The sequence below is a fragment of the Cygnus olor genome, chromosome 3, assembly GCF_009769625.2.
Source record: "Cygnus olor isolate bCygOlo1 chromosome 3, bCygOlo1.pri.v2, whole genome shotgun sequence".
Lineage (NCBI taxonomy): Eukaryota > Metazoa > Chordata > Aves > Anseriformes > Anatidae > Cygnus > Cygnus olor.
Window position 1 is genome coordinate 49157561 of NC_049171.1, and position 27375 is coordinate 49184935.

Below are 27375 nucleotides of genomic sequence, written 5' to 3' on the forward strand. Positions count from 1 at the left end.
GTCTGAACATTTCTTTGTAAAAGTTTATTAGAGTACCAGAAGCAAGATCAAATGGAAGCATGCCATGTTTTCCACAAGTGGTCAAAACTGAAACATCAGTATTTCTTATGGGGAATAAAGTCATTTTCTTCCTCCTACACGTAGCTCCTACCTGCTCATCTCTCCCTTAAAACTTTCTTCTAACAGTCTTCAAGAACAGTAATTTGAGAATCAATGAAAAAACAATACTAAACACAACCCTCTGAAAATAAAGACAAAATGCATGTTCATTATGCCTCCCTAAAGATTTTCAGTCAACTAAGAATCCAGCTATTCAACTAGAATTAAATAACTAACTCAAGCTGAACATCATGGTATTTCACAAGTTGTTTCTACTGCTTTGTGAGTACAAAAAATCAGAATCAGAATGATTGCCTTTGGTCGACGCAGGATTTCAATTCTTCCATATCAAGTTATTAGCTCTTAAAAATAATCTTAAACATTGCCAGTATAGAGGCATAATAAAAATGTTTAGTTTCCATATTAGTGCCTCTTTTAAAAAAAGATCAAAAACATACCTGCATGTTGCATACGTACCTGCATAAGTTACATACAACTGTTCATGTTTGTTGTGCTCAAGTATGTACGTCATACTCTTCCTCTGCCTTCCAGTTCTACTATTGCATGTAAATGCAACTGAAGAGCTTTGTGCAACCCAAACAATAGTTTCCTTGTGCGTGCAATTTTGCCCACTTCGGGTCTTCAATCATGCAACTAATTTGCTGATTTTCAAAATAACTCAAGAAACATTGACTTAAAAGTTAATTCAATTTCCTGACTCTTCAGTTACTATACTTTATGAAGATGAAAGTGAAACAATTTTTACCAGAGCATAAGCTATGCTTTAAAGCACACTTAAGCTTTCCTCACTTTACGGCCCTAGAAGACATCAAACCAGTAACTAAGTATTTTATTTGACATTATCAAAAAGAGATAAAAAGGAGAGAGTGTATTTATAATTGTTTTTAACAACAGTTTGGGGGGATTTTTTGCATTTTTAAGGAGTTATATAACCTGTGGGTAGAATGAGATGTATCAGTGAATTTTTGTAACAACAGAATACGAGGAGGGAAGAGGATTTTATTTTATTTATATCCAACAACTGAAAGTGACAAATCTGCTTGAGATCAGATTATCTTGTTCTCCTTTGTCCATATCCTTATACTTATTTCTGTCATCTTATTTCCTTCACTTTTATTTAGTTGAATAATTGTGTCTCCTCTGCATTTCAATTCTGTTTTGGCAGCTTGGATCTCTGACTGTTCCTTCTTCCAGCCACCACAAAGCTACACGTTGCTGGGTGAAAAGAATGCATTACCTCACTCAGCCAGACGAACAGAAAGGAGGCTTAGGTCTGTGACCTCTTCTTTGAGCTTCGGCAGCCAACATTAGAACTAATAAAAAAAAGTGGAAAAGAAAGGGGGATTTTTTATTTATTAAGACACCTGTTGCTTTCTTACTGGCGACACTTCCTCTACATATACAGATAGATCTCGACTTTCTAAACTACTCATATTTACTTTTTTCCCTATGTCCTGCATCTGTTTAAACTAGTCTGATAACTTTAAGATTAAGAAACTTTGTGCACAATGTAAGTTGCCTTAAGTCCCATTTACTGAAAGTACTTCATATATTTAGATGTTCGTCTTTTATTGTGCTGAACATACATTATGATACCCTTTTGGTTTGTGGAAATAAAGGAAAAGATGGATGACTACTAAAGTCTTTCCAAGTAAGTTAAAAAAAAATGCAACTTATATAACCTGACAAATTCCAGAAAACTTCTGATATTTCACATATATTTTTAAAACTACCGCCAGTGCATAAAATGGGCAGATAGAACTACTTACTATTTTCAGAGGAATACCTGCTAACACATACAAACCTTGCTTTTCAAGTTTCCAATCAAGCCACTGAGAACTAGTTATTGTCTGAAACTAGGCAGTTAGCTATAATTAGCTCTAAAACATGAAAAACATGCTTTAAGTCTTTTGCCTCAAAACCATGTATTCTCATGAGATATGCTTATTACAGAAGCACAGGTAAAGGTAGACTTACATGCCAGTACGTGCACTACTAGGCAACTAGACCTTTCAATGAAGTAATCATAACTTCATTGGCTGCATGGTTTTGTTTCAATTTCAGAAAACCTCTCTCACGAGATGCACACAACCTCAAAGAGCCTATCATTCCAGAAGATGACATGCTACAACATGGTTTTCAGTGATGCCTTGTTCCTCCCTCCTTCCCCCACCTCCCGCCCATTTCCTAAGAGAGAAGTACAAGGAGAAAATACAGAGAAGAGTGACAACAGTCTTCTAGTCGATAATCGGCATTAAAAACAATCATACAAAGCCCTGTAACTAGCATAAGTATGAAAAGGCATGACAATTTATCATAATCTAATAGCTAATGTGACAGTAGCTAAAACAGAAGCTAGTTAGCTGCTAGAATGAAAGGATTTGTTTATTCAGTATGATTCATTTATTGCAGAATAATCAAAATGGATCGACACAGAGGCAAACTATCCTTACCCCAACAAAAATCTCTCCGTGTGATTGCTGAGGAGAGAAAGATGTGCAGTGGAAGTTATGGACTTGTTGCACAAACTCCCACCTATTTTATGAACAGGAAGCAGTTACGTATACAGAAACAAGCACAGTTACTCAGATACATTGACCACAGATCTTTCATTGCTCATTTGTAAGCACTAGACAGGTAAAGCTGGGATTCTTTTTAACCAGAATTATGGTTAAATATTATGCTTTTGCTGCACTGTCTCTATGTTATGATTCCTGTAGGTGCAACAGATGAAGTCATTCTTTGCGTGCGTGGTGGCAGGAACCCTCAGCTGTAGCAATTCCAAATACAAGGGGCAGAAGGCAATGACACTTTCTCCTTTGTTGTGGGGAACCCACGACTGGACCCAACACTTGCCTTACCAGTGCTGATGGAGGATAACCTCCCTTGGCTCGCCGGACCTGCACACACCGGTGCCTGGGGTTAATCCTCACCACCTGTACGATTTTGCATGTCCCACTGTGGAAATTTATGATGTTTCCATCAGCCTCTCTCTTCAGACTGTCCAAGTTCCTCTGAACAGCAGCACTACTACCTGATCTACCAGCCACCCTCCTAGCTTTGTAAATTTTGTTAATATCATGAAACATTTTGTCATGAACTTCTGGAGCATACACATCTAACTCTGTACGAATCACAGTGAACACAAAAATAAAATATTAAGAACTAACACTGTGGCATTTATATCAGCTTTCTATGAGTTCTGATTATGATTTCTTTCCATCCATTAAATAAGGATGCAAATGATTAATGAAATGAAAATGATAACCAACATTAGATAACACATTTACTTTATACCATATGTTTGAGTACAGATTAGAAATAGTTTTACACATTGTATCAATGAATCACATGATCTCTTTTTTTTCTTAATCCCCTATTATTTATCCTTCAATAAATTGCTCCAGACTGCTGGACAGATGTGTAATCTCTGGTATTTGCTCTGTTTACACGTAGAGTCAGCACTAGGCCACAAGACAGCAACTAATAAAGCTGTGTATATTTCTACCTAAATTTTATTAAGAGACTATCATACAATAGCTTTTGTTCTCCCTAAAAATCCATCAGGTGTTCCCCAGACCCAATTAAAGATGCTGACTTTAATCTTTAAAATCTCTAGCACTATGGACTCCAAATACCTCAGTGGCCTTGTTATGGATGAAAAGATAAGGCTCTTAAATTAACATTTGCTCACTTGAAGGGAATTGAAAAAGCAGGGAGGCTTCTAGAAAGTTTCTTGTTTGAGGAGTACAGTTCATTCTCTGCAGGTGCTCAATGTCCCTCCCTATTCTCCTCAATGCCCAGGAAAAAATGAAAAAACAAAACAAAACAAAACAAAACAAACAAACAAAAACAATACAGGTAACAGAAACACATACAACTTTATTTTATGTATTTTTTTTGTTCCGTTTTTTTGGGGGGGGTGTTTTTTAACAAAAAAAGTAAAGTTATTTGGGAGCCATTTTCTTCCTGAGCATAAAACGTTCAAGCACCAAGTGCTTTGTTAAACTAAAATATACTCGATTCTTATATTCATCTTCACAAAGCTCACTACACCTATAGTAACATTTATGCCCAACAGCAACACAACTGATCAAATGCTACTAAAGATTGTTTTTGAAAATTTTCATCTATTTAATATATGAAAATTAGGCAGTATGACTACATTCAGTGTTTTTTTCTGTAATTATACTACAGCATTTTAGTCATTACAAAACCTTGAAACAGTAGAATAGAGCTTTTAGTAGTTTTCACAAGAAGTGTGAAAAAGCTTAGGTAGTTAACAAGAACAGTTAAAAGCCTTTTATCTGCATTTTCTAAAGTAAGATTAAAATAAGATTCTCGAGTCAACAGATTTAACTTTGTGTTTCTTCTGTTGCATACACCTACCATAAAGCTCTCTGGTTCTTAAAATGTATATATCCTCCAATTTTCATCTGGCACTTATAAGTAGCCTGCTTCTTGTTCCAAAAAGCTTCAAATGTGTCAGGAAATGAACAAAATAAAACAATACAACATCTGATCAATTTATTCAGCAGTAGATAGCTTCACAGAGGTGATACTTCAATATAGACATGTTTGTAGAAGTCACCTCTGGAAATCAGAGAGAATATTGCTATCTCAAAAATAAAGAATGAAATAAAATGAGGGCGATGAAAGAGATGCTGGTAATAAAAGATGCTGAATTAACAGTCCAGTCCTGCAAGGTAACGTCAACTTCAAATCCATTTCAATGTAAACCAAGATAGAACAATTCTTCACAAGGTTGTGTTTCAAATGATCAGCATGTGCATGAAATAAACCCATAAATCCCTGGTCTCTGCCCTGACCGCAGGCTTGAAAACAAGAATCAACATTGTCTGCACCTACTCATTTTCAACTCTTGAATAGGAAGTTGGTGCTTTTGCACATCATTTCTGATGATTTCACTGCTAATTTGTAGGCTGCCTCCCTCAAGGCCTCCCTCATTAAACAAACTGTCTGTGAGGTGCCCACTGTTGACTCGTAACATTATCTTCGAATTTCATCAGTGACACAAAGTGATGCTCCCTGCATCCCTTTCAGCCTTTTTTTTGGCACAGAAAACGTAGACTATAACAACAGAACCTAGTTCTGTCAAAACAGACAAAAAAAAACACACAGTAGGAGCCCCCTGCCTCAATTACAACTAAACTGGGTTGTCAATTTCCAATGTTAGCCCCCAAGTATCTTCTGAGAAACACGATGTTTAAGTCAGCATTGTTCTGTAACCTACAATTTTGCGACTGTCTAAAATTAAGTTATGAAAATAAATTCAGCATGCCAAAAATGAGAAAAAATAGTTTTGAGGTTGGGATAAAAGGAGTTCGGGGACTTGCCTCTTCTGCCAAGCTTCTCACACTGCGTTAAGTTTTAAGCAGTCCACAAAGATCCTCTACCCATTTAGCTTTCTAATACGAAAGAAAACAGATAGTAGAACATGTGAGAAGCATGGGAACTAAATCCAATTAAGGCTTGACATACATAAATGCCTTTAAACAAAAGATGCTGCGTAAACAGGGAATTCTTGGAAGACCGTAAGAACAGCAGAAATATTTCATAATAAAGAAGAAACTAAACTTTTGTGTTGTACTGTGGTTTTTTTCTTCATAAAATTAGTATCTGCAATAAAAATTGTTAACGTTTTCTATATCCTATTTCAAAAAGTATGCATTTCCTACTCTATATTAGGGTAACAAATGTTCAGCTCAGTTTAAAGTATCTTCCATAAATATCCAGTATCTGGCTGCAGCAGTTACCTATGCAATAAAAGCCACCTTCAAAGTGATGCTGCCCACACGTAACGATTATTCATTTAAACCAGAAAGAGAAATGGTAAAAGAGCAGTGAGCGCTATTTTTATACCAAAAGGAATTTAAAAAAAAAAAAACAAAAAAAAGCACGAGGAATTAGAGGAGACCAAAGTCAAAATCACACCTGTGGTTGGTTATCTCCTTACCAACAAGCAAAGAAAAACAACTGTGGCCTGTCTGATGGGTAACAAAAGGAGCAAGATTATTGTACACCAACTATCCAACCAAAAGGATTTTTCTTTCCAAAAGGTTCTAAGTTTCTATGAAGAATCATTCATGATGGCAACAGGTTTGCAACCACAAAGCATATATTCAAAACTTGCCTAGTTTCAAGCTTTAATCTTCAGAATTCCCTCTACTCACTCACAGTGAGTTAAAAAGTAAAAAAATAACCCCAATGTATGCCCATCTCCACTGCATGAACTTTGGAATTTGTCTCTAGATTTATCAGCCCCTCAGATGGTCTCACATTCAAGTCACATATGAAAAATCCTCTGCTCATTTCAGTCTGGCTCCTCAGTCAACCCTAAGCATTTTGGCTGTATTCACATACACCCTAATGCTTACCTGTATGCTAAAATCTCCGCATATTTTCTGTTTTATTCTGTGTGTATTTATGTACATATCTTACTGCTGAATCAATCTGGAGGCACTTTTATCTTTGAATAGACTTTATGTTCCACTTCCCCAACCCCTGAACACCGCTTCTTAGTAATTCCTTCAGGCACAAAATATTGGAGACAGAAAATCATTGAAAGAATTGTGTGTGCTCAGAGGTTTCCTTTGGTTTTGCTATGGTAATTACTATCCTTTGTATCCAACTATACACAGTAAAATTAATTAAGACCAAATGATGAAACTTTCAAACGTTAACATAGCTTCCTCTATGCACAGTGTGAAACTGAACCACCTGTACCTTCAAAATAACAAAGATTAGTTAAGTGTGTTTTCCGTCTACTTGAACTTCCGTGGCGAAATAACTTGTAAATTAAATTGGCATCACGGGAATTCCCTAAACATCTAGAATAGGGATATGTTAAATTTTCTCATCAATGTACCTAATTAAAGTGTTGATCTGATGAGATTTCAAAATGCAGAGTCGTTTCTTTTTTCCCCTCTTTTCTTTCCTCCACCCCTTTTTTATTTACTCACTTTTGTTTTTCTCCTGATGCCATTTCAGGTTTCCTCAAAACGATTTTGGCTAATGACAACACTGAGTCACTGGGAGAAGACAACCCCCCAAATCTGAACTTCGGTGGAACAGTAAACAACATCAGTGTACTAACTGATCTAAAATCCCTTTACTAAAGCAGTATTTGATCTGTCTCTGAGATTTCCATAATTTGCTTTGGCTGCTAAGCAACAAATTAAATATGATTTGGTATATTTAAATGAATTATTCCTCCTAATGCTCTTCTGCCTGAGAAAATACAGTTATAAAAATGCTCCTGTCACAGAGCAATCCTGTTGAGAAAAGGTCCTGCGCTTCAGTGGGTATACTAGTTGTTGGCAAAAAAAAAGGAAAAAAAAAACACATTTGTTTGCCCTGCAATAAAAATGGGGAAGTACAGATATCCCAATGTCCTACAGTCTATTCCCACGGTCAATATTGTCTGGATTGCCATCATAACTACACGGATTACAATTTTGTCTAAACTGGCCAGCTTGTGGCAAAACAATAGGCAAGACAAATACAGGATGGATAAGTAACTCCACCTGAGGTTCCCTGTTTGAAATCTAGCAGCATACTGGGAACTCATTGCTCTGTTCCAAGACTTCAGACAAGAGGACACTACATTTCCAGCTGAGAAAAAGTACTGAAAAAAAACAACCTTCAGTATCGATCAAGAATGCTCCCTGCCCAGAAATCAGGAGCATCACTCTTCCTAGCCTTTCAGCTTCGATATACTACCATCATACCAAAGCAAAAAGAAACCAAAAATTTAATGCAGATTTCAAGTGCAGAAAAATCACAATAGGCCTCTGTCTTCCAACTTGTATGTGCTACAGACTCAGAAATACAATTTTTCATAATGCAAAAAGAGATCATGTTTATTCATTCACCTTCAATTTAAAACACAAAATAAAGTGCTGCCAAAGGTGTGAAATAGCCCTCGAGTTTAGAGAAGGAACACCCAGCTTCCTTTCATATCCTCAAAGCAACTATGCTAGGTATGAATTTAAAGAAAGAAATAGCATCTGGTGTGTGGGCAGGAGGCTTGCACTGCTACTACCAGTGTTTGTCACGTATCTACTGCATATAAGCATTTTAGGACTTAATCCTGCAGTCTTAATTGGTAAACCAGAAACAAAACCATCAGAATTAAAAAACACTCTGAAGTTATATTTGTGTACACCTTAATATCTATTTTCCACACAAATAGTTGCGTTCTTCATCTCAGTCTCATTAATATCAACTTTCTGTGAACCCACAATTCAAATTATTAGCTATTCACTCTGTTATCAACAGATGAACATTTGCCTGTAATGACAACTCTGTGAGGAATATTTTCTTGATTTGTTCACATCACTATGATGGATACTTTTAATTTCAGCTGCAGTATGAAAAACAACCTACTAGATTAGGCTGTCAGACAAACTTTTTTTTCCCCTTTACATTATTAACAAACAACAGATTAACTAAAATGAATTCCTTCATACACAAATATATCAGACATTATTCCTGTTCAAATTATATCTTCAAAAGAAAGACTTAAATATAATAGTGGTAGGAAAGAGGCTTAATTTCACCTCTTTATTTATACTCAAAAATTCCAGTATTAACTGTGTTGATCAAAATATGTCAATAATTGTATTTGAAATACATAGATGTACAGCAGGTTTCACTGAACATACTCACATTCTGACTGCACCATTGTTTTTCAAATATCTATCCTTTTTTCTTGTCCTTTGAGTACAAGCAGCCCCTGTGAAAGCTGCGGGTATTTGCATCCCTAAAACAGAGGTATTAATTCATCTATAAAACAGATTCAGCACACGTAGTACATATTGACAATCTACTGGGATGGCAACCTTGAACATCAGCACAAGCTAACACCATGCAAGTGACTGACTGCTGCTAGTGCTACTACTAAGAAATTTCAGGCATGCCGCTATACACCTATTCAGTAGCAATAACTTCTCACCATTATAAAGATAAAAATTAAAATAGAAATTCTCCTCTTCTCTTAGAATAGTAGGCCAAATTTCTAAGTCAAAGACAAAATGAAAAAGCCTTTTTTTGGGGACTGGGCAGGGTGGTGGGGTGGGGGGAAGACTTCAAGAGGTTCAGGGCCATTTTTCACTCTGCTGAGTCCTTGATTCCTGAGTCTTCTTTAGATTACCCCAGATCGTAGGTGTGGTTAGATCTAGCTCTGATCCGTTGTTTTGACACGGTAAAAACAAATAAACAAAATCCAATCATACAACTAAACTCATTTAATAACAGCAAAAAGAAGGACATTGAGAACCTTGAGGAGCTAGTCATCTGAACCAGCGAGACTCAGTAAGAAGCCCATGGAGGTAGACTAGCCCCACACGTCAGCAGAGCTGATGAAGCTTCTAAAGGTGCAAGGCTTGAACAGGTCATGGAGGAGCCTGCAGAAGATCCATCCTTGCAAGCATTCGAGAGTCACCCAGACAAAGATGGCTGGGCTGGCTTCATGCTGGCCAGAGCACTAAGTTAAGCAAGAGGCTAGACTTGACAAACAGAGGTCCCTAGTCATCATGTCTATGATTTTATTTTATGAAAAGTCATTAAAACTGCTAAGAGGTTAAAAGAAGAACAGATGGAGGCAGATATAGAAAATTGAGCCTAATTTTCCTACCGCTATGATAATTATCTTGGAATTGTAGGGCTATCTCCCCTTAAACAGTGGTATTCAATACAAAATGAAATGGGAAGGAAGCTTGGAATTACCACTAAAACAAAACGCATCCTTTCACCTGAAGCATATAACTAAACCAGTCCTGATGCTGTATTAAAGGATTGCTTTGTGAAAAGAATGTCATGCAAAAAAAAATCCCCTGCCCACATCAACTTTTTAATATAAGCTTTGTATTTTGTTCTTCCGGAAAAATAAACAACTAAATAAGTCTGACATTGCACCAGATTACTGATAATAACTAACTTATGCATGCAAACTGCTTATTTGGTTTTAGAACCATCTCCTCCTACTGCCTTACAGAGCTGACAGCATAAAGTCTCATTTCATTTTAACTGCCACCCTTACTGCCTGTTTTATTCCAAACTCCCTCATATCCATTAATAAAGCTTCCTCATCCATAAAGCTGCACTTACAATTAAGAAGTTAATTTAAGGGATTCCCGGAATAGGCTATCTCTAGCTTGGAAAAACATATTTGCCAGAATTATTTTCTTCCGAATAAAAAAGTCTGAGTTTAAGAATAAGATAGTCTGACTCTGGGAAGCATGTTACAACTGCATAGAATACTCACTCTAATTATTTCTAACAAAAGTCCAAGTGATATGCAAAGTCATCCAATTCCAAACCTACGTGGATGCCTGATTTTCCTACTCTGCTCATTTAAAACTTAGCAAGCTGTGATGAAAAAATGAACAGGAAAAAAAAAAAAGCCGTGTCTTGAAAGAGAAACCTCAGGAAGGCCCTTTAAGCACCCCAGTCCACCCGTTTTCATAAGAAGCCTAATTTTATTGAAATCAGTTGCAATGCTCCCATGATTTCAGAAGTGCAAAAATACATTTGAAGAGAGTTCTTGGCAAAGTTTTGCATAGATCAAGAATGAATACTTAGGCACCAATTTGATAACCACTTTTCAGCAGCACAGACAGAAATCCTGCAGTTTCTTCCTCCATCTTTCTACACCTGCCATACAGGTTAAAATGACAAACAAGAAGAGCAGAAAATTGATCCCGGTTAAAAGTAATCCAGCAAATAAAAAGACCTTGAATGAGTACCCAATCCAGTTTATTATATGACCATACAATTGCAGGGTGATGTGAATGCAAGAACCATCAGCAGGTGCTGCCTAATGAAATTGGTACCACAAGACTTTATCGACACCTATGCTCTTACAAGCCTATTTCTGAAACCCACTGAACTTAATCAAATTTGTATATATATTACACCCATATAAAATCTATTCCTTTTAGAATATAGACATAGAAGAGATACAGAGACAAGGTTCCTGCCTCAAGTTCAGAGTATCAACAAGGCATGAATTTTATGCAACATGATATTAGCCTAAGCCAGTCATGAAGTTTCAGAGTGTATGTTCTCAAAACCAGACACTGCTGAAGCCTTGTGCAGATTGTTAACTTGTTCAGCCAAGCATAACGTAAGGCACTGAAGCTTCATGCCCACACTTAAATAACTGGCTCTGCGGAATCTCATGTTGCTATCTTTAAGGAAAAGAGCATCTCCCAGAAGGCAAAATGAAAGCTTGACTGATTTTCAAAGATTATAGGATGAATGACAATGGCTAACAAGATATTGGTCTGTCTGTCTAGGTGTTCCTGTGAACAAAATGATTATGGCCCATGAAGATGTTCTAAGTAATGCCTACACACCTTTCAGATCTGCACAGGATTTTTAAACTCAAGTTGTAGTTTAACCTAGTTTTGTATCCCATATCCCTCTTTCCCCCTCATATTTTTATAAGACTGTTTAAATTAAGCTGTTTTTCTTTTCTTAAATGACCCCCATCCTAATTTAGGATGGATATGCACTCTGATCCTCTGCATGAATCATAGTTTTCTTATCTTTCTCTGCTTACTTTTTCCCTCCATCTTCTGTTTTCAGTCACAGCTTCTCCCAATTATATTTGTATACGGGACTTTGTTTACTGTAAGGTATTTTCCTTTCCCTTACTGCTTTCCTCTATTTCTTCTCAATTGTACGTATCACCATGTCGGAGCTTTCTTCCAGAACTCCTTCACCTTTTCCCTTTTTTAAACTGTTTTCCTACACACCAGACTTATCTTCCTTTTCTTTCCTTCAGCTCCCACATTCACTGCCTCCTCCTAGTACACCATCTAGCCTTTAATCCCTCTCCACTGTCCCATTCACTTAGTCTCTTCCCAGTGCACAGCAATCTATATAATAAAAGCACTCTATGAATATTCCATACATCATTGCAGAAAACCTTGAGAATGCTACTACCAACTTCAAGGTTAAATGGGTAACTTAAGGGAAAACGGTGGGGATTGTTTTGCTTTTTAAATCTACAAGTTTTCATCTGCCTCTATTTTTTTTTCTTCTTTAGCAGTCAGTAATCTGCTTTTTTCCCAAAGACCTGTCACAGCCAGGCTCAGGAAAAGATCTCTGCAATCTCCTTTTTCCATCCCCACCCACAGCCCACCTACGCTAGCAAGCTAAGTGGTTGTGGTAGCACAAGGAGGCCCTGAAAACCACGTGCTTCATCTTGTGTCAAAACTGCTCTATCTGTAGTCCGCAACTGGAAAGAAAAGGAAAATAAGAAGGTTTAGAGTTTAATTTTCCACTCTGAAATTTTCTAATAAGGGAAAGTAAAACAACAACACTGGCAAGCACCTATTAAGCTGCATTTGACTGGAAGAATTATGTATTCTTCGTAAAGCGCGCAAATACTTTGAGCAACAGACATTTTATTCAGAACGCGTCAGCCGACACGTAATGGTAAATGAAGATGCGAGTAAAGAGCTTAGTTTGTACACCATCTTAGCAGATTTCAAGAGCGTATTTTACTTTGCCAAATCTAGTTCCTTCCAAAAAGCTGTAATACTTGAAAATTTGTATCCTGTGATACCCACGTAAATTATATGTTATATAGTGGTGATTTAGCAATACCCAGAAATAATATTATTGCACACAACAACAATATTCAAAGTTTCCCCTAATCTGATGACAGAATTTTAAGACTCACATGGGAGCCTGAAAACTTCTTCCAGACCATAACTGCCTCATATGACTCTGACTCCTCTCTGATCATGCTAGTAATTTCCTCTACTTTTCCACAATCTCTTTTTCACCTGTTAAACCTCAGTCCTACTTATCTCTTTCTTCTACCTTTGAGATGATACTAGGATGAAACCCAATAGATTCCTACAGTAGCACTACTGCTCAGGCATGGAACAGCAAAAAAAAAAAGCTCTAAAAATCCTGTTTTGCTTGCAATATATTGACAGAAGGTATGCGCAGGTACATACTCATAAAATACAACTCCTTTGTAAAATAACAAGTTTCTCTAAATTTGTGCATATTTCTTTAATACACTGGTACAATAAAAAAATCCACTCTCTATATCCTGGACTATAGCTTTATTATGTTCTCACTACATACAATTGTAATTCTGCACAGAATTATAATGAAAGCACAAGCAAAGTTTAAAAGTAACTGTAGTTTGTTTAGAAAGGTATTTTCTCAAGTCCTAGGTATACACAAATGCCCTTAGTTAATTTCTCTCCTGAGCAAGCTTTACATAGCATAATATAAAGAGTACAAGCATTAATAAACAAAATATAATAATAAAAAAAATAAGAATAAATAGCATAAGGAATTCAAAATTCCTTCAGTAAAATTTACTTTCTCTTCATATCCCTATATCTTTAAGTTATACTAGTTATTTCAAATAAAATTACATGTTTATTGTCTCTACATTCTAGAATTTACTGGTCAAAACATGATTCCTTGCTATCCTCTTGATCTTGCTGCAAATTACTAGCCTGTCCAGGTCCCTCTGGAAACTATATGACTCGTTATATAGTCTGTTAAAATGATTAAGCCTTCTTCCACACGCTCATGTTAAGGTGACCTGCCAATGTAAATAAGCAGAGCTTGACACCTGCGGCAAGTTAGTAATTGGAATACACCGACTTGCCTAGCCACGTGCATGAGATCTGCACATTGAAACGAGTCCTGCATTCTGCTTGACCACACGTGGAAGACTTGCCTCCACCACCAGAAGAGAACAGAGCATTTTACTTACAAGTTCACTCATCAAGCAGTGAAAAGGCAAGAACTGTCAACAGCGATTTACTCCACGACTTAGGCTACTGTCTGCTGCTCAGACCAGGTACTTTCTCAGCAAGTAAAGTACAGCAATTTGGTGGAAAAGTGATGAGGAGAGGAGAACGGTGAAAGGAGGAAAAATCTGAAGACAAATGAAATAAGGACAGTGTAAGATGGTAGTAACAACTACTAAGAAGAGTTTACCTTATTGTGTTATTTTTTTCATCTAAAAGCTCAGAAAAGCAGAAATCAACACTTCATCAGTGTCTGCTAAAACATGCTGTCAACTTATATCAATTTTTACTGTTTGGAGGGGAGTTATTTTTGGAAGGATCTAGAAGAATTATATTCAGGAACAAGTTAAAGTAGCCTGTTCACATTGCACACTACTTCTTAATACTTCTGACAGTAGCTATTGTCTTTCTTTTATGGCCACCTTCTAAAAATCCCATTAAGAAAACTGCACTCTTGAGATCAGAGTGGAGCTTTAGAACTTGTTTAAAGAGCAAATGAATGCAACTACTATCCCGAGAAGTAATATGTATTGCAGGGACGGGCAGAGATGCTTGCTTCAGTTAGTTTGTAATACCTGAAGTTCAAAATGTTCTGACACAGAGTTACATATGAATTTTACAGAATAACCATTAAAAACGTGTCACAGCAGAAGGTTAAAGTGACTGCAGGAGGAGACCCTAAAGTCCATCCAGTTCCATCCCCTGCCATGGGCAGGGACACCTCCCACCAGACCAGGGTGCCCAAAGCCCCATCCTGCCTGGCCTTGAACACCTCCAGGGATGGGGCACCCACAGCTTCTCTGGGCAACTGTCAATGTGAGGGGCTTTTAATGTTGGACAGAAGCCTACCGTCAGGGTGACGCCTTGCAGATAAGACTCTGTTCATAGAAGGCTCTTGACTACCTGGGGCATCCTTGGCTGGCGTGACTGATGATGGATGGCAAAGCTCTGAAGCGAGGAGAAGAAAGGCATTTGGTGCATTCTCTAAGGGAGGCACATCACTGTCCTTCAGGAAAGGTGCAACTTGAGGTACCTTTCTTTCTTTGTCCACAACGCGCAGACCATGAACCCTCCGCTTCCCTGCATTCCTCGCTCTCATCTGGTCTCTGGAGGTAGGCACAGAGGAACTACAGAGCTGGAATGCGCAAACCAAGTCAGTGTTTCTCAAACTGCAGTCAGGAGCTTCAAGGAAAAATGCTGCTTTTTAGAAAGGTTCAGTTTATATTCTCAAAAGCTACCTTACAGCAACGGAGGTTTGCAGCACACAACCAGATTCAGGGAGAAAAGATTATGGACATCGAGGCACTGAAAAAGATAGAACAGCACTGAGAGGTGTTGAATTTTCTGCTCAAAGTTTTTCTGTTGCCTACAGAAACACACCACCTTCATAAATTCATGCTCCACTGCAATAAAACAAAAAAAAAAGCTGAGAGCAAATCAGCACTTATGGAGGCGCTGTATTTAACAGACTGAAAAGAAAAGGGTGCAACTTGAAGCCTCACACATCCAAGAACAAACATATTCTTTCCCAGACTAGACTTTGGGTGAAATGAGAAGTTTTTAATCACACATGAAACATGATTCCACATTCTAACAGTTTTTATTTCCCTACCAAGCCATGATACTACAGTTACTGTTCAACTTCATTTTTATTGTTTGTCCCTAAACAGCATTCAAGATTACTAATATACTGTAAAACAAACTCAAATTACCCAAAATGCATCTAACAACTTTGCTTCGCTCACTACAGAAATGTTGTGAGAGGGAAAAAATATCGGTGTCTATTTTCAGATAGCAAAAGTACTTTGCTCTGCTAAGAAATGCACTAAGACATGCTATGACTCCATTTACACAGATATAACTGTGTCACCTTTCATTTGACAGAGAATTTTTCTGTACTGCATAGGCAGCTTTATTCTCGCACACACAAAAAAGATACCAACCAACTTTGCATTAGATACCACACCGTTAAAGCCTAGATCTAACAGAACATTTGGGTTGTATCTACCTGGGCAGCTGGAGACAGACTGAACTCAGTAGGCTCAGCCCCATCCTGTGCACACAGCAGCACGGAGTGCCTTTCAGGAAAGAATCCTCATTCAGCCTTCCGGACTCTCCACATAGAGTATAACGTGGAGAGCATGTAATCTAAAATCTAGGGATGCCAATAAAGACAGGTGAATCTTATATTCCACCCCCTTTGTAGATTTCATCCTTCAGATTCAACCTATAGGCAAGTTTACTTATCCGCTAAAGATGAACACAACTGTGTTCACAACTAAACGTTCATTCCTTCAACAAATGAAGGAAATGTCCTTATTTTCTCCTAGAAAATGTGCCCAGGAGATAGGGTTACCCATCTTTGATATTAAGTCTGTCTCCTTCAAAGCAGAACCCTCTTCCTTGGCTTCCTAGTAGCTCAAAAGCATACCTCCTACATCTGGGGAGAGATATAGGGGTTAAAACGTATTGATATACTATATGCAAACACAAATTAGAATACTATTCACCTTCCATTTGCAGTTATTCCACTAACCATGAAATATTTCATGATTCACAATAGCAGAAAAAGACCAAGCATCACTGTATGACTCAATGGTTGGGACGCACAATACACCCTCCAGAGAGCCTTTCTGTATTTCATTCAATAACTGTCTAAAATTCTCTGTTACTACAAAAAAAAAAAAAGAAAAAAAAAACATGACGCACTCAGAACACAGGCAACATCCTCAAAAACTAGATACAGAAGAAATTTACATTCTCAGGATGTTTGACGCTTATTTCCATTTTATTTGTTAGAAGAAAGAAGTAGGTAGGTCCTAAACAGGACAGAATACCAACGACCAACAATTTACCTGACAATTTTTAGCCAGAATCTAAAGCAGCAAGCAGTTGGCACCTTTTTAAACCAATAAGGTACACTGCCAGTCACACTTGGGTACAGTTCCCTGACTATAGACTAGCAATCCATCACTTTCTTCTTGGAAAACAAGGTCCCTGAAGTTTTCTTCCCCAAGGTCTCATATACTGAGAACCTCGTTATCTCAATTAGCACTAAAACACCACCAAACCATTTGCCATCTCCCCTCATTTTCATGCATGTTACACAGAAGAGAGGAGCAAGTACCTCAAAGCCTTGGCCAAGGGGACAGGCATTAATTTCACTCCGCAACTCCCTAACAAAAGCCAAGCTGCAGCAGAGGGACTGAAACGCACCTAGTATTAAACAGGACAACAAAACAATTGTTTTCTATTCACATTTGGTAAATCATAGCTACTAAATGAAAGAATAAATTCTAAACTTACTGAGCTTTACATTTTCATAGTCAGTAAGGGAAACTTCCTAGCTATTTACTCACAAGTAAAGCATCACCCAATTATTGCTGGTTGTACTAAGGATTCAGGACATGAATTTCTCCCAACTTGCCATGAATGATTTTTCCACGTAATATGTACCAGACATATATGATTAGCTATTCACTGCCACATCAGAGATGGTGACAGGGCCAGATCATTTCCCTTCTTAACCACAAGATAACCAAATTATGTAACTCAACTCTCCAGGCTACATACCACAAACAGGATTTATGTATCAAAGAACATGCATCTATGCCATAGAAACATTATTACCTCTAACACATATCCCTAGACGAATACTCTGGCAAGTTATAGAGACAAGATAAAGTAGATTCATCTCCCCAGAGGAAACAGATTAACATACAAGTCTCCTGAGATTTTGAATCTTTAAGGAAGCCTGGAAGTGGCATTCTTTTGTCCAGAAGCAGCATACCAAAATTATTAAGCAGGAGTCCTGTATCACGATCTGATTTTGTTAACAAAGACGGCCCACCATGTAACTGACAGACGGAAATTGAAGAAGAAATAATAGCGTATGTAGAGGGAGAATTGTTAAAAGCCCATTCTTTTCTAAATAGGTTTTAATGCTGATACCCTTCAAAATACACTTCTGTAATAAGCTTGGTATGCTAAAAATAAATGCAGTTTCAAGAAAAAATGACACTCAAGACCTAGCAAGAGTATGACTCAATTTTGTGCTTTTGAAATAGGAAGCTTAGAACACACCGTTGGTTTATAGACCGCCTAAACAATATCATATAAGAAGCGAGTATACATCTAGATCCATTTACTCCTTGTTTCTCTGTGGCAGTAATTACCATTAGTTCTGACGATGGTCTTTATAATACACAAACATGTCCACCGAAAATATTAAGTTTCAGCTAGTAGTGGCCTTAGACCAGAGTCAAACGTTCACCCATCTGCCCAATTCATACGGGAGCTAGCTACGTTTAATAGACAAATTTCTCCTCTACATTATCCATTAATTACAATACATTTTAAAAAATCCTAACAGCTGTACAAATCAAAACCAGTATTACCAATACTTTCCCTTTCTAAATATACAAGAACTACCCCAAACTTCATTTTTCACTAACAAACTGTCACTAACATTGGATAACAAGGGAACTGAAGCACTAGATTGTAATTACACCTATATAAAAAACCACAGCATTTGTAACAAAAGGAACTTGATTACGTATCAGTAATTAGCATTCTTTTGTCCAATTAAATCTAGAAATTAAGTTAGTGTTATACTTTTTAAATAGATCTGCATGTCACATGTTAAATCTTATCTCAAAAGTTTGCATAATTCTAACAAAAATTAACACGTTCACTATAGCAGGACCACACCATGTAGCAGTTTTGAATTTTCATTAAGTTAAAAACAAAAAAAACACAACAAAAAGCTAAATAATAATAATAAAAAAAACTTCTGATGAACAACATGATTATTATCTTACTCAGATGTGCTATTACCTGTTTTCTGCACCCCAGAACATCTGAACTCTTTAAGGGGTTTAACTGTGTGCTGGACATGCATTTCTTTCTGTAAGACTCCAGGTATTTCAACATTACAACAGTCTTATAGAAATAAAGTCCTGATACAATATATTTTTTCTAAAGTGTTGCTTTTGAATTAAAGTACTGTTCCCAAGTACAGGTGAATCAGGCTTCTCCAGAGTCCTTTCAACAATGTCCAAAGGGTTCCTCATGTTTCGACATGAAATCAAAACCATCTATCAATTTGTCTGCAACTCAAGCTTAGAGCTAGCCGAGTACGCTAAAAATAAGGCAAAGAGACGTGTCTTGGGATTTAAACAGCCCTTAATGTCTTAAAAATTAATATAAATGCTATCCTGTAAAAATGGTGTATGGGCAAGTTGCAAGTCAGAAAAAAACAGCATAGGGAAAGCGTAATGTTACAAGTCAGACTTTTGAGGAAGGAGTGAAACCAAGATTAAAAACTCTTGCAGTGCATGCTTTGAAAGTGGTACACTGTGAGCTTATGAATTCCTGAAAAAGGAGGGATGAAAGGGGGTAGAGAAGAATCTGTCCAAGATCTTTCTCAGCCTCCTAGAAGCCTGCATCAAGCAGAGCTTAGTTCTCTCTAGCTAAGATGCTTCAGAATAAAAAGTAACCAACAGCCAGAAATGTATATGAACATTGAATACGTTTTTAGACTGCATCACAGAGCTTTCATGGTTTTCTTTTCTAGTTGCTTCTACTTTAAAATCATGTCCTTATCCACTTGCTTAAGAAAGAATATCTTATAAAAAAAGATTAACTTTCTCTAACGATACAGAAGGTTTCAAAGGAAAAATGACTAACTATGAGTAAAGGAGCTCACTATAACCATGAATGGACTGGAACACCTACAACAAGCATATGGTTTGGGCTTCTCAAAAACTGAAACACTTCCTTCCTGCCACATAAAAAGGACTGGGTGCTACATTCATGCTCAAAAATCAGCTTTGGTAACCAGTGCCCCATATGGCAAGCACTGAGCTAGGAAAGAGCTTACATTTCCGAAAACGCTCAGATATAGAAGATGACCCTTTTAGATCACGTCTGTACCCAAATGGCTTTGCTTTTCAATGCGTTCCCACAAACAGTGGAAAGATTAAGGGACTATTTAATGTGACAGGGCAAGAGTCTGAAAGTATTCAAAGCAAAAAGGGTTCTCTCTATCGAGAGATTATTCCACATGAAGCCTCTTATTAAATATCACTTTAGGACGATGCTAATTATTAAGTTGCTTATTTCCTACCAGAATACTCTACAGTCTAGTAAGAGAGCGAGTTCAATTGCTGTCAAGTTTGGCATTAAGAAAAATTTTAGCTCTACAGAAGTACATGCATTCGTCAAGATGTCCCATCATTGGACCACGCTGATCCACCACAAGAGAGCTGTTCCAAGTATAACATGCTATGCAACATTAAACAACTCAACAGACACTAAAAAAGGTGGTCCACAAGTTTCAACAGAATAATATTCCGGTAATTGATCAGATCTCTAGTGAATAAGCATGAAGTTGTGAGGAACCCTAAAGCTCACCAGAAAACCACCTGTAAAATATTGGTGCTTCAAGCATCTGTCAAATAAAGTAGATGTTAAGAACATTTATCTCAATTGCAATAGAGAGTTTGGTATATAAGGCATCGGGTAAGGAGTAATAAGACCTCCTTTTCTCCTTCAACCTAACATTGCCACTATCATTTTTTCATAAATACTGCCAGCACTCATAAAGAGTTATGTAGTGAAAGCCCCACTCTTGACTTTCAAGTAGATTGCATAGATAATTGTAGAGAAGGAACCCAAACCCGTCCACCAGAGCTTAAAGACATGTACATTCATCATCCTGGAATTAAAAGATGTTTTTATCTGCAAAGTAGCCTCAGGTATGGAATAGAGCTCCAGTTGTCCTCCAACAAGAAAAAAAAAAAAAAAAAAGAGCAGAAATCTCTCTCTTTGCTAATAAACCTTCTTCTCCCTTCCTAGACAAAGAAATAAAACCTGTTTAACAGTGAGAAGTAGAATGGATAAAAATACAGCTAGACAGGCTAGCCACAGATAATCCCCCGTGTCTGACTTCTGTTACTGGAAACATCCTAGCCAGCAGAATGTACACACTTTTGGGACTGAACTGCACAGAACCTCTTCCCCTACTATGAAACTTGCTGAAGGTAGATTTCCTGGAAGTTCATTCCCACGGAAAAAGAAAACTGTTAACTCCCTTAAAACTCAGATTTATTTATTGCTTTAAATGGACCGCTCAGGCTAGCTAGAACCATACAACACCTTCCATTGTCTTGACTGGAGACACAGACAGTATTGTTTCAACTGGGTAGCCACACCTGAAGTTTCCAGAGAGCAACAGACAGTCCTGAATATACAAGGCTAAGGAATAACATCAGCTAATTCTGTAGATAATGTCATTCTGCTGCTGCAGTCTAGCCCACAAGCCTACAATACTTAATACTTGCAGTATCATTTTTGATGTATTTTCACAAGAGCAAATTCAGCTCAGGCTGCAACACCAGCGTCATTCATTGCCACCTGTATGGCAGTCTGGGCTACCTCTTATTTCTCCTGAATTACTTTCCTGATATTTTTTTCTCCTGCTATGAAGATCATATAATCATGGAACTTTTGGGGTCAAAGGGACTCCTGGAGATCCTCCGGTCTACCCTTCACCACCCCCCATCCCACTCCCCTTCAAAGCAGGATGAAACTCAGGGCAAACTCAGCTTGTATTTTTGTTAATTTTTATTGTTAGTCACAGCCTTCTCCTTCGGTATCAACAGAAAGTCAGAACCAGCTGAGCATAAAAGACCTCTCTAAGCATTTCTGCACACATACTCAACGGCTAGTGGCTGAACAAGATTTAACAAGTTAAGCATTTCCTTTTTACTGAACAGCTGAGTCTGCATGCCATTTTTACAAAAGCTGCTTGAACTACATATCTTAAGTTCACACATATTATCGAATTATAAATTACTTGTCATTTTCCTAAAAAGTGCTTGGAATTTCTCGAAGGTCTATGCCGGAATGACTGCAGAGGGTGCTGTTCTGTCTTACGAAATGAGAATCTCTTGCAGTAAACTGTTCTGTGCTACCAGCGGTGGCTCTTCGGTAGCGACACCGCATGTCTGGCACAGCTGATCTGGCAGCAACCTGGCTGAACCCACGTCACCATCATGAAAGGGCACAAATGAAAAAGATTATGGACGCTCAAAACATGAACAGTATCACACTGCAGAAATATTGTTGACAACCCTGATTTTGGCTAGTCCACAGGCATTACTTTGGAGGTTGCAACTTGGTGCTGCTAGACAAGCTGCTGTAATGCATCAGTTAGCATGAGCGCTACCAGTAAAAGTACCTCAACATCAATCACTCTTCCCGTTTTCAATAACCTGTCCACCTATTTTGCAGTGCTGACCCTAAATAAAAGAGTTAACATGAAAGAATACCCTCACAAAAGGGCCTTTGTGCTCCTTTGCCGTATGCCTTCGATGTTCTTTGAGCTTGCTGGATTGACCTAAGAGAGTTTCCCTTCAAACATCAGTTTTTATCCGTGGTTTGTGTTCAAACTGGCCATCCCCGTGCAACAAGTCAGTTCCACAGTCAATGTATGGATTTAAGGATTTCTCTCATTATCCCACTGATTTGAGCTGTTTCATTCTGCGTAAAACATTTCATTACATCAAACAGTCAGACAATGACTCCAAAGCCCAGAAACGACAAAACTCATTTCAGATACAGAAGACTGAGAATACCTTCCTCCAATGAATATTCATTTATTTGAGCAGTCATCTCTGATGGGAAAAAGCAAAGTTCAAATTATTGGTTTGAAGCAAATAAAGCAAGGATGTTAAGCTGCTTCTGTGTATTCAAGAGCATTAGTCTAACACTGGGTGACAGATAGATACCTATACAGAGACAAATGCTTGTACATTGAGTGGAAGCAGGGAAAATATCAGTTTCCCTCCCCTTGTAAAAAGGTATGAATTCAATAAGTCGTCATTTTCTGAATGCAGCTTTTTTTTTTTCTTTCACATCAGCTGTTGGACAGCATAAATTCATATCTATTTTATAGCTTTCCACCCCTCACTTGTTACATCTGCTCTTCATTTCCTGAGATAAATAATTCCAATCTTTTCGATCCCTTGAAAAACTCTGCCATATCCTTCACATCAAACTCTCCACAATCCTGTGATTTTATTTTTTTCAAAACCAATTGATGGTTAGTAACACACTTTGAATAGCAGAAGTGAATTACGGAATTTGTATAGAATGACGCTTCCTTCTCAATGCTTTTTCCCTGCTTCTGATTGCAGCTATAAATTGGGGACTCGGATACCTCGGCAATCTGCAATGACCTCCAAATTTTCTTCTTATATTAATACTGTTAACATGAATGGTTTCTGCCTCCAGAACAGTTTTGCACATACCAACATTGTTTTACCTGTTAGCACGCTGTCCTTTCACCCAGCTTACTGAGACTTCTCCAATGACCTTTCCACTATTTCTGAATGTGATTAAACAATTTTAAACCCTTGGCATATATTGCTACTTTATAATTATTATAATTCAACTTCTACAGATGACCAACAGGAAATACTAAACAGCTCCTGATTTAAGACACAACCTGAAGCCTCCTAGAAGTTAACATTTATTTCTGTTACTTCATTTCACAGATTGTGACTCCTGACAATATTGCACCTCTCACCTTCTTTATTTGATAGCCAGGCATGAGGAACCTTCACATACACCTTTAAAAATCATAATATGTACGCAAAAACGATAAAACTAAACTAGAACAGCATCTGCTATACCATTACGGCAAACAAAACCCCTAGTAGGTTAGTGAGGCACACCTGTCTCTGCAGCAGCAGCTGTGACTACGTTAGCAATACCAGTTAGTACTGCTGAGCCTGCCGCCGGTCCTTGCTGCCCCCTTGTCTATAGGTATTTGCAGCTGTAAGGGACAAGAATCACGTGTGCAATGGTTTTTCTTTCAGAGCTCCCAACAATTTGCAGATTTAAGAGATCACTTGCAGAATATTTCTTGGAAGCTGCCCTTTGGTAGCTTCAAAATCTACTGACTGATTTCTGCCATCTATTGATTTGGTTCTGCCAACCAAGCACGTTGAGGTTCACCAAATTTGTGAGAACAAGAGCCAGAGAGAGAACAGAGACTTTATTAGTATTCCCAGTAAATAAATGCAGCTTACCACACAGCTTACCAAAAAAAAAGGGGGGAGGGAACAGTAAAAATGTCCTAGCTATAAGTGCATCAACAGAATTTAATGCCTTTTATCAGATGCCAAGAAAATCCACCTGGATTTAGAGCTGGTTTCTGTTTTCTAATAGGTTTTAAGTGTCAGACAGTTTTGGCATTCCTAATAACCTACTTCTGCTTGGAGCCTGCTGTCTGAAGACTAAAATTCATGGTGCAACCATAGCATCTAATTATAAAGTCAATCAATGGCCAGATAGAAACTCATTGAAAAGTATCCATCACTTCTGCTAAATACTTTATTAAGTATTTAGTTAAAATGTAACTATCTTTGTTATTCTGTAGTTCTCTGGTATAATAAATTACCTTAAACACACAACATCCGAGCTTAACTAAGCTAGGATTTAATTCAGCTTCCACCCCCAAGCACCTAAATTAATAGAAATATTTTTAGAAGCGTATACGCTTTTGCTGACATTTTCTGTGTTGTAACTGATTAAAAAAATACATTTCAACAGATTAAGAAATCCAATACTAAAGACATGAGAATTTCTAATGGTTCTGATTAGTTTATTTTCCTGGAAGCCTACAATTAATGTCTTGCTGCCTCTCGGAGACATTCTTGGTTCAGCCTGTGTTATAAGATGCAGGACACAGCACTGCGTAAGCACTACACAGCATGCTTCCAACCTCTACAGAGGAGGCTCTGCAAGGAAATTTTTTGTTTGCAAAGTCATTTGAAATAAGTATGACAGTCTAAGCTATTCTGTTTTCCAGTCCTATCCTGCATCTTTTTTTTCTTTGAAACCAAGTCTTGTAAACACGAAATTTATAGCCTGTAATCTGTGTCAGACGACCTCGAGATCCTTCCCCAAAAACTTAAGAGACTGATTCACAGATGTACTGGAACACAGAACTCCTATTGCAATCTGGCGCCTTGGTATCTTTGAGAATCCGGGCCACAGTCCAAAAAAACAAAAATGGGAACGGAGGTATTGTCACCCTTGCAGCAGTCGGAGGCTCCAAGGTGGCAGAAAAAGCAGAGCATGACTTACAAAGGGCGCTTTGCTTTCCTAGTGGTAGAATTAAATGAAGTACATTAAGATAGCTCAGACATGCCAGCAGGAGGTTACAAAAAGCCCCAGTAAGAAGGCAGGAATAGGAACCTGATAAGACTTCCATCATGGCTCTTCTCAGCAGCCAAAAGCAGAGGAACAGAGGAAAAAAATCATTGGTTTCATTCAAACTGTATTTCTCTTGGACAACGGAGCCTCATACTTCAGTTCAATCCTCTGTCTGATTAGTATCTGGCATGTCATTGGGTTTTTTTCCCCAAACTGCAGACCTACATCTTGGTGGATGAGAAGCAAGCGTATATGTAAGTGGGCTGACAGCATTTTAAGAGTGTTAAAAAAAATATAGAAAAAAATAGCACAAGCAGGATTACATGCAGCATCTTCTGTGGGGAAGAAAAGCCAGCAGAAAACACAGGGTATGAGATAAAACACATCCATCATGGAAAAGGAGCTATGAAAAAGTAAGTAAAGGGAAAAGAAAGTAGGACAAAACATATTAAAAACGCTGAGAAACAGATTTTGTTATCTACTATAGGGAAGAAAGGATTGGTGTGAAGGAAAAATTGTGACACATTGAGTTAAGATGTAATATACTTTACCCCAGCTTTTTTAAGGAAATAAGTCTCATGCAGGAAGCGTTGGTGAGGGCTAGGGGCTCCCATGTGTTCCATACAGCCTCGAAACCGGCTGGCTGAATTCAATCAAGTTTGACAGAAGGGTAGAGGTCTCAAAGACACTGCCTAAGAAAACTTTAAGTTTGTGAAATTGAGATGCTACGAGCGTTCTGACTGAAGGAGAGGCTGCAGCACGCAGTAAGACCTTATTAGATGTTGGATGATTCACAAAAGCATGAGCCTATAAATGTTTCAAACAGAGGGGGGAAAAATCCATTACGGCTTACACTCATCTATCAGATTTAAAAAAAGAAAAAAGGTAAGATGTTTTTCTATTTCTCAAGGAAATATTTTTAAATACTTATTCCTCTTTCACCTAGGGAAAAAAGGAAGACTTGGTAGCACTTGGTACATTCACCACCACGGGTAGAAACAAACAAGTGCCAAACAGCCCCTTTTACATGCGGGAACGCTGCAGAAAGCAGGACGTTTTCATCTTCCTTAGCAGAAAAAGAAGGAAAAGAGGCAAAGCGACCGCAAGGAGAAACAGGAGGGGGAAACCTGGAGTGAAAGAGAAGCCAGGTATCCCAATTCATCCATCTCCCACCCACTGTTGCAGGCTGGCTTCGTTCTGAGCCGGCAGCATCCTCACCCAACGTACAGCACAACATTTCTAGAAGGCAGCATTCAGTAATCAGCAAGAGGACTTTTTTTAACAAGCTGTACGTGCCGCTCTCGGCTTGTTTGGTGCTGACCGAGCCCTTCCCGAACCCACAGATGCCCAGTCGCGAGCCGCTAAGCACAAATATGTTATAATAGGAATAGAAGAGGAGGAATTACCGCTTGCTTCGATAAAACTCGACTTCGGAGGAGCCATGCGTGTTATCCTTCTACACTATTTTCCCTGGAATTAAAGCGGAGACAGGTCGGGGTTTCACATGCAGGGATGATATCTGAACGCTCGCTAAAAATCCACCTTCCCTGCGATTTAAGCAAACGGAAACTTTCCCCGGCGAGCCGCCACCTGCCTCCTCACGGCACCAGCACGGCGACTCGTGCAACCGGGGGCCGGTTCTGCGGGCTCTGCGGGGCACAGACCCCCGGACCCAGCCCCGCGGCTGACAGGATCTCACCGCGGGCAGCCCCCCGGCCGCCTGCCCACGACCCCCTGACGCGGCTGAGGCGCTCCCCGCCGGCTGGAGCACAACAAAGCCGCCCCCCACCCACCTCACAGCCACCCCCCGGCTGCCCCGGGCGGCACAAAGGCTGGCTGCGGGCGCCCCGGCCCCGAAGCCCTCACACAAAGGCGCGGCGTCGCCCCCCCCCCCCCCACCTCAGCGCCCGCCCCCCCCCCCCCCACTAACGGCACTTACCGGCTCGCGCCCCGCCCGCAGCCGTTGCCTTCAAACGGCCGCCGCCGCCATTCCGCGCGCGCGGAGCCCGGGCGCACGCCGAGGGGCGGGGGCGCGGAGGCTGCACAATGGGCGCGGGCACCGTGTGCGGGAGGGCGGGGGGGGGGAGGGGCCGGCGGCGGGGGGCGGTGCTGTTCGCACGGACACCCCCGCTCCTCTCCGCTCCCCCCCCCCCCCCCCGCGGGGGGCAGGTGGTACGGTCCGGCCCCCTCTCTCTCCCCTCTCCTCCCACCAGAG

At 39.0% G+C, this 27375-nt stretch overlaps 1 long non-coding RNA gene across 3 annotated transcripts; it reads right to left on the reverse strand.

Annotated features, from left to right (window-relative positions):
- Positions 1-1045: 1045 nt before the first annotated feature.
- LOC121066955 lies at positions 1046-27213 on the reverse strand. 3 transcript variants are annotated; one of them, XR_005818032.1, is made up of 6 exons: positions 27100-27213; positions 26567-26630; positions 15178-15239; positions 14968-15069; positions 14784-14882; positions 13506-14062 (listed from the first exon to the last, which is right to left on the reverse strand). It is a non-coding gene; the product is annotated as an uncharacterized LOC121066955 (long non-coding RNA). The 3 variants fall into 3 exon arrangements; XR_005818033.1 differs by lacking the exons at positions 13506-14062; positions 14784-14882; positions 14968-15069; positions 15178-15239 and adding exons at positions 1046-1433; positions 2574-2655; positions 8812-8905; XR_005818031.1 differs by lacking the exons at positions 13506-14062; positions 14784-14882; positions 14968-15069; positions 15178-15239 and adding an exon at positions 1065-1433.
- Between the last annotated feature and the right edge of the window lie 162 nt (positions 27214-27375).